A 12921-nucleotide genomic window follows, 5' to 3' on the forward strand; every position below is an offset into this window, starting at 1 on the left:
CCTCACATGTTGTCCTAGTGTCAGTAACTATCCTACAAACCCTCTGTAGTTGAGAATAGAGTAATGATTTTTTAACAGCAAGTGGATGATTACTAGAAAAATTTAACAAGCTGTCGCGGTCTGTACTCTTAGTGTACAGGTCCGTATGTATCTGACCCTTCTCATCCTTAATTACCCATGTGTCCAAGAAATTAATTCTGGACACGTCTGAGTGTATAGTAAATTGCAACTCTCTCCAGATAGAGTTCATGTATTGCATGAATTGTTCAAGGGTTCGAATGTCGCCCCGCCACACGCAAAAAATGTAATTAATAAAACGACGCCAAAAAATACAGTGAGCTTTGTACAGATTGTTAACATAGACATATTCTTTCTCAAACCATGACATGTAGCAATTAGCGTAAGGCGGTGCGGCATTCGAACCCATCGTGGTACCCCGCTGCTGACGGTAAAAAGTATACTGAAATAAGAAATAGTTTTCATACAAGATGGTTGTAAGTAAACTCAGGAAAAAATTCCTCTCGTTCTCACTATATATGGATGATGTCAGTAACCATTCCACAGCCCGAATGCCCTTATGGTATTCTATAGATGTATATAAGCTACATACATCAAAGGTAACCAATATGTCGCTATCTCTTAACTCTAGGTCACGAATTTGTGTCAAAAAATCGTTGGTGTCAAGGAGATATGATGGTGCCTTTTTAGTTAATGGAGTGAGAGCCCTTTCCAGGATGATGGCCGGAGCTGACAATATAGAGTCGGTTAATGCGACAATGGGGCGTCCAGGAGGACTGGTAAGGGATTTATGAGCCTTAGGAAGTGTATAAAACACAGGTGTTATAGGGTGTTGATGTATAATATACTCTCCCAATTTAATATCAATGGTGTTATTTTTTTACATACTCGTGTATGATCTCCTGTAATTTAGTTTTAATAGAGTATACGGGATCTGTTGTCAAATCTTGGTATGTGTCAGTATCAGACAGTTGTAAAATTTCCCGCACATAATATTCCCTGTCCAACACGACCAGGGCGCCCCCTTTGTCAGCAGGTTTAACAATTAAAGATTTGTCCTGTAATAATTGTGTAAGAGCGTCTTTGCGACAAGTGATAGTTCCCAGTACGGAAACTTTGCAGATTTTAAAGAATATCACGTTGTACCAGAGATATGAATGTTTCTATAGGATGATATGATTTTGGAGGTTGAAATTTACTCTTAGTCTGTAAATTGAACTGTTGCAAGGATAACTTAGAAACATCAACAGTCTCATTGGTACATGGTGATCTGTCATCAGTTGCGAAATGCGCTTTAATGCGAAGTTTCCGAAAAAATCGTTGGCAGTCCATTTCAAGTTCAAATGTGTCTAAATGTCCGGTGGGGCTGAAAGATAAGTCCTTCTGCAACACTAACACTTGAAGTGAACTCAGTATTTTAGAGGAAATATGTAAAACCTAAGATGTGTCTGTACCTGTGAGCACGTGGTTCTCGGTGCGTCGATTCCTCCTATGATGGCGTCCTGCCCTTCTGTTTTTTTTTTTTACTTGTGGTTTCTTTCCCCCAAAAAAGATGGAGGACGGCGAGCACCAGGAATATAATCGCTTCCAGATCCAGAGGACTGGGAGTCCCATCGGCACGCTGTGTTTCTTGAAAGCGGAGTTGCTGTACCGGATAAATTATTCTACTTCAGCGAGTGCCGGTCCTCTTTGTGCAAGATTGAAGATACCTGGATAATGGCTCTATAGCTATATTAAACAGCAGGGGTGACAGAGGGCAGCCGTGTCTGGTACCTTTTTGCAATTCAAACGGGGATGACAGGAAACCTCCTGTATGAACCCTCTCCTGGGGTTAGTTGTAGATATAACTCAGCAATTTCTGGAACGGGCCCTCAAAGCTCATCTTGTCCAGCACCGACCCCAGCCAGTTCCATCAAACATTGTCAAATGCTTTTTCTGCGTCCAATGTAAGCAAGGCTGGCAGTTCTTCTTTACGGGGCCAGTGCTGGACCCTATCTAGGACCGCTAAAACGGTGCGAATATTGGTCACCGCCGCTCTACCCTGAGTAAAACTCACCTGTACAGGGCTTATTAGGCAAGGCATGAAAGATCCCAATCTGTTAGCCACAATCTTCGATAGTAGCTTTGCATCTACATTGATCAATGAAATAGGTCTGTATGAGCCTGGGTGTAGCTCGTTCTTGCCCGATTTAAGCAACAGTTTGATATATGCTAGAGAGAAGGACTGTGGTAGTCCTCCTTCCCCCAAGGCAGAGTTAAACACAGCGGTGAGAGTGTTCCCTAGCTGATCCTTTAATATTTTATAAAATTCCCCTGTTAATCCATCTGGGCCTGGCACTTTACATGTTTTCAATAACCTGATTGTTTCCATAACTTCACTCTCTGTCACTGGGGCATTTAAATAGGCCAGTTGCTCAACAGACACCCTAGGGAGAGATATTTGGTACAGTATTGTGGTCTGTGGTATAGGATCAGAGGTGTCTGTATATAGCTGTTTGTAGAAATCTCCCAAGATCCTATTTATAACCTGGGGGGGTCTGTAGTTACTTTCCCTGTATCATCTGCCAGGGCCCCAATATGAGTGGCTGGAGGTCTTTCTTTAGATAAACCTGCCAGTAATTTCCCTGATTTATTGCCATATCTGAAGAGGATGGGTTCCCACTCTTTCCTATAAAAACTCTCTTTCTCCTCCGCCCATTTGTTAAAAGCTTGTTGAGCTTCCTTCCAAGCCTGCAGGGGAATAGATGAGGGAGACTTCACATATTCAGAGTAGGCACTTCCTAACGCCCGACTAGTCTGCATATATTTGTTCCACATTTCTTTTTTTTTTTCCCCGGTACATAAGAGATAATCCTGCCTCTCAAGACAGCTTTTGCAATGTCCCAGAACAAATTGATATTCTCTTTATGACCCACGTTGTCCATGTCATATTCCCCCCACCAGCCTCTAAGGAGGGAAGCAAAGTTATCGTCTTTAGCCAAGTGAGCTGGGAACCTCCACAAAATATCACTGTCCTTTTTATGGGATTCCACTATCGTTAGCACCAATGGGGCGTGATCTGATATAACTATGTTTTTCAGTTCAGATGAGATAACCCTGTGTATTAGGAAGTGTTGTACAAATATGTAGTCTATTCTAGACCACGAGGAATGTGCCTGTGAATGAAAGGAATATTTTCTCCCCTCTGGGTGAAGGTATCTCCATGTGTCAACTAATCTAGTGGTTTCAATTAGAGGGGTGAGAGTATTGTCCTGATTTGTTTTGTGGGGTTGCTTTTGCATCACTGATCTTCGGCTCCTATCAATGTCTTGGTCTACAACGGAATTGAAATCTCCTCCTACCACCCTTGCTCCTGTCGCCTGGGTTACCAACTTAGTCCCCAGATTCTCAAAAAAAGTTTGTCACTATTTGAACCATAAATATTAAACATTTCCAAAAGGCCACATGGAGTGTCCATGGTTAAATGCATCAAGCGTCCCTCCTCGTCTGGCGTTACCGAGAACACTTTATGTGGGAAGGACTTATGAATTAGAGTAAGGACACCTGCAGATCTGCCCTGGGCTGCAGATCCATGAACTGCATCCACCCAAAGTTTACGCATTCTTCTCCATTTTCCCTCTCCCAAGTGTGTCTCCTGTAGCATTGCTATGTCTGCTTTTAATCTTTTCACATGGCGAAGGACCATCATCCGTTTTTCTGGGGAATGGAGCCCCTTAACATTCCAGGTTACTATACGCATTAAACATTATGTGAACAGTGATATGCAGAATCATTTATATTATATATTCAATATGGCGCAGCCCTTTGCCTTCTGCTGGGCGACACCATGTACTCCTCTTAAGTTTTTAAGATGGTTATTTAAACTCAGAGAGATGTGAAATAAATGATTATTCTCACGAACTTTAACCATTAACAAAAAAATCAACGTAAGCATTATTCTCATGGTGAGAAGACTCTTGGTGATTGACACCTCTTCTCACACTCTACTCCTCCTCATCATCTTACTATCACTGGACTTCACTTTTTTCTGGGATTAAGGCTCAACCGACCTCCACTCCCCCCCACCCCCCTCCTGTCTTTCCCAACTTTAATGAAACAGAACCTATTCAACCTTCTGAATAATTGTGTTCACCCAATAGCAGCGATTTCTGTGAGCATACTAGGTAAACTTTCTTACTACAACCCTCATAGTATAATCCCAATACTTATCAGTCCACTGCTAGCGTTGCAAATCGGTTGGATCTTTGGGATCTTTGCTTCTTCAGAGATGATTTGGGATCTAAAACTGGCGGTACTTTTCCAGGAATTCTTCTCCATTCATTCCATCCATGTCCCCCTGTAGTGGATGGCTGGGCGGTGCTATGTATATTGATCTCGTCATGTTCTTGACGTTGAGATGGCGAGTGTCCCTTGCTTTGATTTAGCGCCTCTATTGGTGATTTGAAAACACAGGGCGCATCACCCGCCAGTTGTATCTTCAATGTCGCTGGGTACTGCGGTTGAAACTTTATCTTTTTGGCATATAATGTGGCACATATTATGCTGAATTCCCTTCTTCTCTTTGCCACTTCTCTAGGATAAGTAAAAGAAAAGACCGCCACTCACTTTTTTCTTCAGAAAATTTTGCTCTTTATTCGCCACACATCAAGTATTCAGTGACGCGCGTTTCGGCTCTGCTGCGAGCCTTTCTCAAACCAATGGCATATAACAGAATCAAGCAGTATACATGATTTAAATAGACCGTCATAGCGGAAGTGACATCAAGTAGTCATGGTGATTAAACAAACAAATAGAAAAAAGAAAAAAAGAGACAGAAAGGGGAGGGAAAAAAAGGAAAAAGAAAAAAGAACAAAGTAACAATTTGGATAATCAGATACACGTGAGAAGCGGCCCAACTGCAACAGCATCAATGAAAATAGTAACAATTGTAGATTCCTATGAGATACTGTAGTTAATCATAGTAGCTTGCAATTCAGATGATGCGGTTGGGGAGTTCCTCACGTTTTCTGTAAAAATACAAAAAAACAAAGTATAAACTTCACATACACTTAAAAAGAACGGAAATTTACAGGAAGCTATGGAGATCATACTCCCAATTTAACCCCATGGGTTCCAGTGTCTGGAGTGTATGAATCCAATAGGATTCACGCTTCTTTAACATTTTCAATCGATTGCCACCTCTTCGAGGTTGTTGTACCTGCTCAATAATTTGAAAGCGCAGCTGCGCAATATTGTGCTTACAGCGATCAAAATGGTAGGGGACCGGTAAAAGTAAATTATTTTTTCTTATGGTGGACTTGTGCTTAGAGAAGCGATCCTTCATTCGCATGGATGTTTCACCTATATACAACAATCCACAAGGGCATTTAAGTAAATATATGATGAAACTGCTATTACATGTGAAGAGGCCTCGAACCGGAAAGCGCTTGCCTGTGTGGGGATGTGTGAAATATTCCCCTTTAATTACACTTGAACAGTGTATACACCCTAGGCAAGGGAATGTGCCCTTTCTGGGAGTAGATAAAGTCTTCTGTCGCTTCTCAGTTTGAGCACTGCCCACATCTGCCCTCACTACCATGTCGCGAATGTTTTTATTACGTTTGTAACACAATAAAGGAGGACTTTTAAATTCCTCAATAGAGGGATAAGCTCTAGACAAAATATTCCAATGTTTAGAGAAAATAAAACGACACTTGTTAACCCATGGATGGAACTTGGTAACAAATGGTATACGTGACCCCCTAGACTCCTGTTTAGGGGTCAAGGAGGTAACCTTACCCCTCTCACTATCCAGCAGTGCAGTGGGATACCCTCTATTCTCAAATCTCATAGACATTTCATCAAGACGTTTTTCTTTCACCTCAATGTTAGAAACAATCCTACGTACCCTCTGAAACTGGGAATGGGGTAATGCTTTTTTAACTGTAGGGGGATGATAGCTAGAGAAATGGAGAAGAGAATTTCTGTCCGTATTTTTAATGTACAGATCAGTCACAATTGACCCACTTTCACCCTTGATGACCAGGGTGTCCAAAAAGTTAATTTCATGGTCATGATAGTGCAGAGTAAACTGCAACTCAGGCCAAATCGAATTTAAATAATCTGAGAAGGCACGAAGGGATCAGTTGCTGTAAATGTGTTTATCTTCAAACCATGACATGTATGAATTTGCATATGGCGGTGCGGCATTCGAGCCCATCGCGGTCCCACAGCACTGCTGGTAGTAGGTATCCTGAAATAAAAAGTAGTTTTCAGTTAGAATAATTTCAAGTAGCTTCAAAAAAAATTGTCTAGCGCCTTCACTGTGAGAGGAGAAGGATAGAAGCCACTCAGCAGCCCGTATACCCTTCCAGTGGACAATAGAAGTGTACAGAGAACAAACATCAAAAGTTACCAACAAATCATCATCCTGTAACACCAGGGTCCCAACCTCACGCAAAAATTGATTCGTGTCAAGCAGGAAAGACGGCATGTTTTTAGTCAGGGGTGTCATGACCTTTTCAAGTAAAATAGCTGGTGGAGACAAAATAGAGTCAGTCAAGGCCACAATAGGATGACCCGGTGGCAGTGTCAAAGATTTGTGCACTTTGGGCAGTGTATAAAACACCGGTGTTACAGGATGATGATTAATCAGATATTCCCCCAATTTGGGATCAATAATCTGCTGTGAAATAAATGTATCAACCAAAGTACACAATTTCCTTTTAATAATATATACCGGATCGCCATCCAATGGACGATATACATCGGTATTGGCCAACTGACCCAGAATCTCATTGACATAATATTCCTTGTCCATCAAGACAAGAGCACCCCCCTTGTCTGCAGGCTTGAAAATCAGGCTACCGTCATCCAATAGGTTTTCAATAGCCTGTCTTTCAAGTCGCGACAAGTTGTGGTTCACATGAAATCCACTTTGTCGTGTTTCCTGTAAAGATTTTAACATATCACGTTGGACCAATAAAATAAATGTTTCAACAGGATGGTAACATTTTGGTGGTTGAAAGTGACTCTTGGTTCTCAGTCCAAAGTCCTTTAATGATAGGCAAGTATCACCGGTCGTCACTCTATTTGCGCACATTTCAACACTGGTAGATTGCAAACCTGAGAAGTGTGCCTTAAGTCGAATATTCCTAAAAAAAACGCTGACAGTCCATATCAAATTCAAAACTGTCCAGCGGACTAGTGGGGCAAAATGATAGTCCCTTCTCCAGTACTTGCAACTGAAGTGGACTCAAACTTTTAGAGGAAATATTGAAAATTAAAGTGTCATCTCTACCTGAGAGCGTGTTGTCCGCGGTGCGTCGATGCCCCCGATAATGGCGTCCTGCTCGTCTGGTATTTTTCTTGATTGGGGTCTTTGCCTCCTTCTGCCTAAAAAAGACGCACGTGGAGGTCCTATAGTGGAGTCACTTCCAGATCCAGATGACATCGAGGCTCCCCGACGTTGTTGCCTGGTAAATAAGGGTATAGCTGTACCAGACAAATCTTGCCATTTATACACACATTTGTTCTGATAATCTTCAGAATCTCTGATAAATTTTTGGCGTTTAGTGCTTTCAATGTCCCGTTTGAGGTCAGCGCCAATTTTTTCCACTTTAGATTTTAGAGTAATCAATTCCTCTGCTGGTAATGCGTCCTTCAGTTGCATCTCAATTGTGGCAATTTTCTGCCTGCTGGCCGTAATAGCTTCCGTCAGGTATTCGATGGTTAATACCATCAAGTCCATGGAACACTTGTTTAATATATTTGAGAAGTTAGTGCAATAATCAATGTTGTCGCAAAAAAATTTTGGTCTCAGATGAACTCGCAATCCACGTGGGATCCGGTGCAGACGGCAATATTCAGCGAGTGTAGAAACATGTAGTTCCCAGGAGGTTAATCTCCTCACCTCCTTTTCCAGTTCTCTCCCTCGGTACTCCGTGGGAGGTATTTTGAGAAAGTCCACATTGGCAGTCACATTCGACACGATCTCCCGTGCCCGTTCTTCCGTATAGGAGAATGAAGCCATGTTGCATAGGAAATACACAGGTGCTCGCGCTGGAAAAGACTGAAATGTTTCAACAAGGGTCAGCCGGCACTCCGTTTGAAGGCGTGGTGCACGAGTCCAGGGCCAAAGTCCAGGTACAAGTAAAAGAAAAGACCGGCACTCACTTTTTTCTTCAGAAAATTTTGCTCTTTATTCGCCACACATCAAGTATTCAGTGACGCGCGTTTCGGCTCTGCTGCGAGCCTTTCTCAAACCAATGGCATATAACAGAATCAAGCAGTATACATGATTTAAATAGACCGTCATAGCGGAAGTGACATCAAGTAGTCATGGTGATTAAACAAACAAATAGAAAAAAGAAAAAAAGAGACAGAAAGCGGAGGGAAAAAAAGGAAAAAGAAAAAAGAACAAAGTAACAATTTGGATAATCAGATACACGTGAGAAGCGGCCCAACTGCAACAGCATCAATGAAAATAGTAACAATTGTAGATTCCTATGAGATACTGTAGTTAATCATAGTAGCTTGCAATTCAGATGATGCGGTTGGGGAGTTCCTCACGTTTTCTGTAAAAATACAAAAAAACAAGGTATAAACTTCACATACACTTAAAAAGAACGGAAATTTACAGGAAGCTATGGAGATCATACTCCCGATTTAACCCCATGGGTTCCAGTGTCTGGAGTGTATGAATCCAATAGGATTCACGCTTCTTTAACATTTTCAATCGATTGCCACCTCTTCGAGGTTGTTGTACCTGCTCAATAATTTGAAAGCGCAGCTGCGCAATATTATGCTTACAGCGATCAAAATGGTAGGGGACCGGTAAAAGTAAATTATTTTTTCTTATAGTGGATTTGTGCTTGGAGAAGCGATCCTTCATTCGCATGGATGTTTCACCTATATACAACAATCCACAAGGGCATTTAAGTAAATATATGATGAAACTGCTATTACATGTGAAGAGGCCTCGAACCGGAAAGCGCTTGCCTGTGTGGGGATGTGTGAAATATTCCCCTTTAATTACACTTGAACAGTGTATACACCCTAGGCAAGGGAATGTGCCCTTTCTAGGAGTAGATAAAGTCTTCTGTCGCTTCTCAGTTTGAGCACTGCCCACATCTGCCCTCACTACCATGTCGCGAATGTTTTTATTACGTTTGTAACACAATAAAGGAGGACTTTTAAATTCCTCAATAGAGGGATAAGCTCTAGACAAAATATTCCAATGTTTAGAGAAAATAAAACGACACTTGTTAACCCATGGATGGAACTTGGTAACAAATGGTATACGTGACCCCCTAGACTCCTGTTTAGGGGTCAAGGAGGTAACCTTACCCCTCTCACTATCCAGCAGTGCAGTGGGATACCCTCTATTCTCAAATCTCATTGACATTTCATCAAGACGTTTTTCTTTCACCTCAATGTTAGAAACAATCCTACGTACCCTCTGAAACTGGGAATGGGGTAATGCTTTTTTAACTGTAGGGGGATGATAGCTAGAGAAATGGAGAAGAGAATTTCTGTCCGTATTTTTAATGTACAGATCAGTCACAATTGTCCCACTTTCACCCTTGATGACCAGGGTGTCCAAAAAGTTAATTTCATGGTCATGATAGTGCAGAGTAAACTGCAACTCGGGCCAAATCGAATTTAAATAATCTGAGAAGGCACGAAGGGATCGAATGCCGCCCCGCCACACACAAAACACGTCGACGAATCTTCGCCAAAAAATACAATGGATTTTAAACAGATCATTGCTGTAAATGTGTTTATCTTCAAACCATGACATGTATGAATTTGCATATGGCGGTAACTTTTGATGTTTGTTCTCTGTACACTTCTATTGTCCACTGGAAGGGTATACGGGCTGCTGAGTGGCTTCTATCCTTCTCCTCTCACAGTGAAGGCGCTAGACAATTTTTTTTGAAGCTACTTGAAATTATTCTAACTGAAAACTACTTTTTATTTCAGGATACCTACTACCAGCAGTGCTGTGGGACCGCGATGGGCTCGAATGCCGCACCGCCATATGCAAATTCATACATGTCATGGTTTGAAGATAAACACATTTACAGCAATGATCTGTTTAAAATCCATTGTATTTTTTGGCGAAGATTCGTCGATGACGTGTTTTGTGTGTGGCGGGGCGGCATTCGATCCCTTCGTGCCTTCTCAGATTATTTAAATTCGATTTGGCCTGAGTTGCAGTTTACTCTGCACTATCATGACCATGAAATTAACTTTTTGGACACCCTGGTCATCAAGGGTGAAAGTGGGTCAATTGTGACTGATCTGTACATTAAAAATACGGACAGAAATTCTCTTCTCCATTTCTCTAGCTATCATCCCCCTACAGTTAAAAAAGCATTACCCCATTCCCAGTTTCAGAGGGTACGTAGGATTGTTTCTAACATTGAGGTGAAAGAAAAACGTCTTGATGAAATGTCTATGAGATTTGAGAATAGAGGGTATCCCACTGCACTGCTGGATAGTGAGAGGGGTAAGGTTACCTCCTTGACCCCTAAACAGGAGTCTAGGGGGTCACGTATACAATTTGTTACCAAGTTCCATCCATGGGTTAACAAGTGTCGTTTTATTTTCTCTAAACATTGGAATATTTTGTCTAGAGCTTATCCCTCTATTGAGGAATTTAAAAGTCCTCCTTTATTGTGTTACAAACGTAATAAAAACATTCGCGACATGGTAGTGAGGGCAGATGTGGGCAGTGCTCAAACTGAGAAGCGACAGAAGACTTTATCTACTCCCAGAAAGGGCACATTCCCTTGCCTAGGGTGTATACACTGTTCAAGTGTAATTAAAGGGGAATATTTCACACATCCCCACACAGGCAAGTGCTTTCCGGTTCGAGGCCTCTTCACATGTAATAGCAGTTTCATCATATATTTACTTAAATGCCCTTGTGGATTGTTGTATATAGGTGAAACATCCATGCGTATGAAGGATCGCTTCTCCAAGCACAAGTCCACTATAAGAAAAAATAATTTACTTTTACCGGTCCCCTACCATTTTGATCGCTGTAAGCACAATATTGCGCAGCTGCGCTTTCAAATTATTGAGCAGGTACAACAACCTCGAAGAGGTGGCAATCGATTGAAAATGTTAAAGAAGCGTGAATCCTATTGGATTCATACACTCCAGACACTGGAACCCATGGGGTTAAATCGGGTGATCTCCATAGCTTCAGGTAAATTTCCGTTCTTTTTAAGTGTATGTGAAGTTTATACTTTGTTTTTTTGTATTTTTACAGAAAACGTGAGGAACTCCCCAACCGCATCATCTGAATTGCAAGCTACTATGATTAACTACAGTATCTCATAGGAATCTACAATTGTTACTATTTTCATTGATGCTGTTGCAGTTGGGCCGCTTCTCACGTGTATCTGATTATCCAAATTGTTACTTTGTTCTTTTTTCTTTTTCCTTTTTTTCCCTCCGCTTTCTGTCTCTTTTTTTCTTTTTTCTATTTGTTTGTTTAATCACCATGACTACTTGATGTCACTTCCGCTATGACGGTCTATTTAAATCATGTATACTGCTTGATTCTGTTATATGCCATTGGTTTGAGAAAGGCTCGCAGCAGAGCCGAAACGCGCGTCACTGAATACTTGATGTGTGGCGAATAAAGAGCAAAATTTTCTGAAGAAAAAAGTGAGTGCCGGTCTTTTCTTTTACTTGTACCTGGACTCGTGCACCACGCCTACAAACGGAGTGCCGGCTGACCCTTGTTGAAACACTTCTCTAGAATAGTCTGCAAATATCAGCAGCTTTTAACCCTGTAGCTGTAGGGGAGATTTCCTTGTGCAGAATGCCCTCAAAATTTCCTTGTGACGGTAAATGGCCTCCCTCATCTGGTGGCATAGCTTCCCTCTCCCTGTTCGGGTCAAGTTCCATGTCCCTGTCCACTGCTCTGTGTGGCTGAAGGGGATGGGGATCAAGTGGTGGCGCCGCAGCGCTCGTTTTATGCGCCATGGGGGAGAAGGCAGTAGTGTGGGGATTGTGGCCTGTTACCGTCTGCCCCTCCGGGGTGAAGAATTGTTGGATGCCGCTTCTTCCCCTCTCTGAGGTACCGGCAGTAGAGCCCTTTCTTGTCCGGACCATTTGCCAGAGAGAATGGTCCGCTGGTGAGTAAGGAGCCCGTTGCTTTAGCCTCGCAGCGGGAGCTCACAGCAAGTGCGACTTCACGCTGTCATAGTCAGGACAGCCCCCTGAACGGTTGAATGGTCCAAATCGAATGGATGGGGTAATGTGCTTCATGTGGATTAGTAGAACTATGGTGCCTATATTTGTGTTTGAAAGCCCATGGCTTATTTTACGCTTGCACAGAGCAATGCTTCTGTTTTTTGGTAGAGTGGAGAAATACTGACAGACCAGATATACTTGCACAGACCTAGAGGCAGCTGAGCTTGGATTTGCTGTGGCACATTTTGGGTGTGTCAGCGGCATCACCAGTTTCCTGAGGCAGACATGGCCCTGGCAGTTCTTTGGGAGGTTCTGCACGAACATTTTTGCCTTTGCTCATTATTTCTGTTGCTGCGACCACCCTCCTCCTCAGCACCCCAATCCGACTCCCAAGTTCTGTCCAACAAACAACCATCATCAGAGTCCACACCCTCCCTGCTAATTTTATTAGACTGTGATATAAGACGTGCCACCAAGGTACCCGGCCTTGGTGGAGTGGAAGTAAGTAGCTAAAGTGTCTACTAAGATAAATAGTGAACTCTGTTGCTACCTAGTATAGCTGGTATTAGTTAACTCAGGCCTGGCTGGATGATGAAGGCATATCATTATCATAGCTTAAAATGCCACAGCCTACTGTAGTACATAGACATCAGTGTCTAATCCCCAATCTCCGCTGGGGGAAAGCGAGCCTGACCCAGAAGCATGCACTTC

The 12921-nt window shown here is 42.3% G+C and overlaps 1 protein-coding gene across 1 annotated transcript in view; it reads right to left on the reverse strand.

Moving 5' to 3' along the window:
- Window positions 1-12921, reverse strand: part of LOC122939922 (oocyte zinc finger protein XlCOF22-like) — a 348165-nt gene that overhangs the window by 143026 nt on the left and 192218 nt on the right. The window lies entirely within an intron of this gene.

The sequence above is a fragment of the Bufo gargarizans genome, chromosome 6 (assembly GCF_014858855.1).
Source record: "Bufo gargarizans isolate SCDJY-AF-19 chromosome 6, ASM1485885v1, whole genome shotgun sequence".
NCBI lineage: Eukaryota > Metazoa > Chordata > Amphibia > Anura > Bufonidae > Bufo > Bufo gargarizans.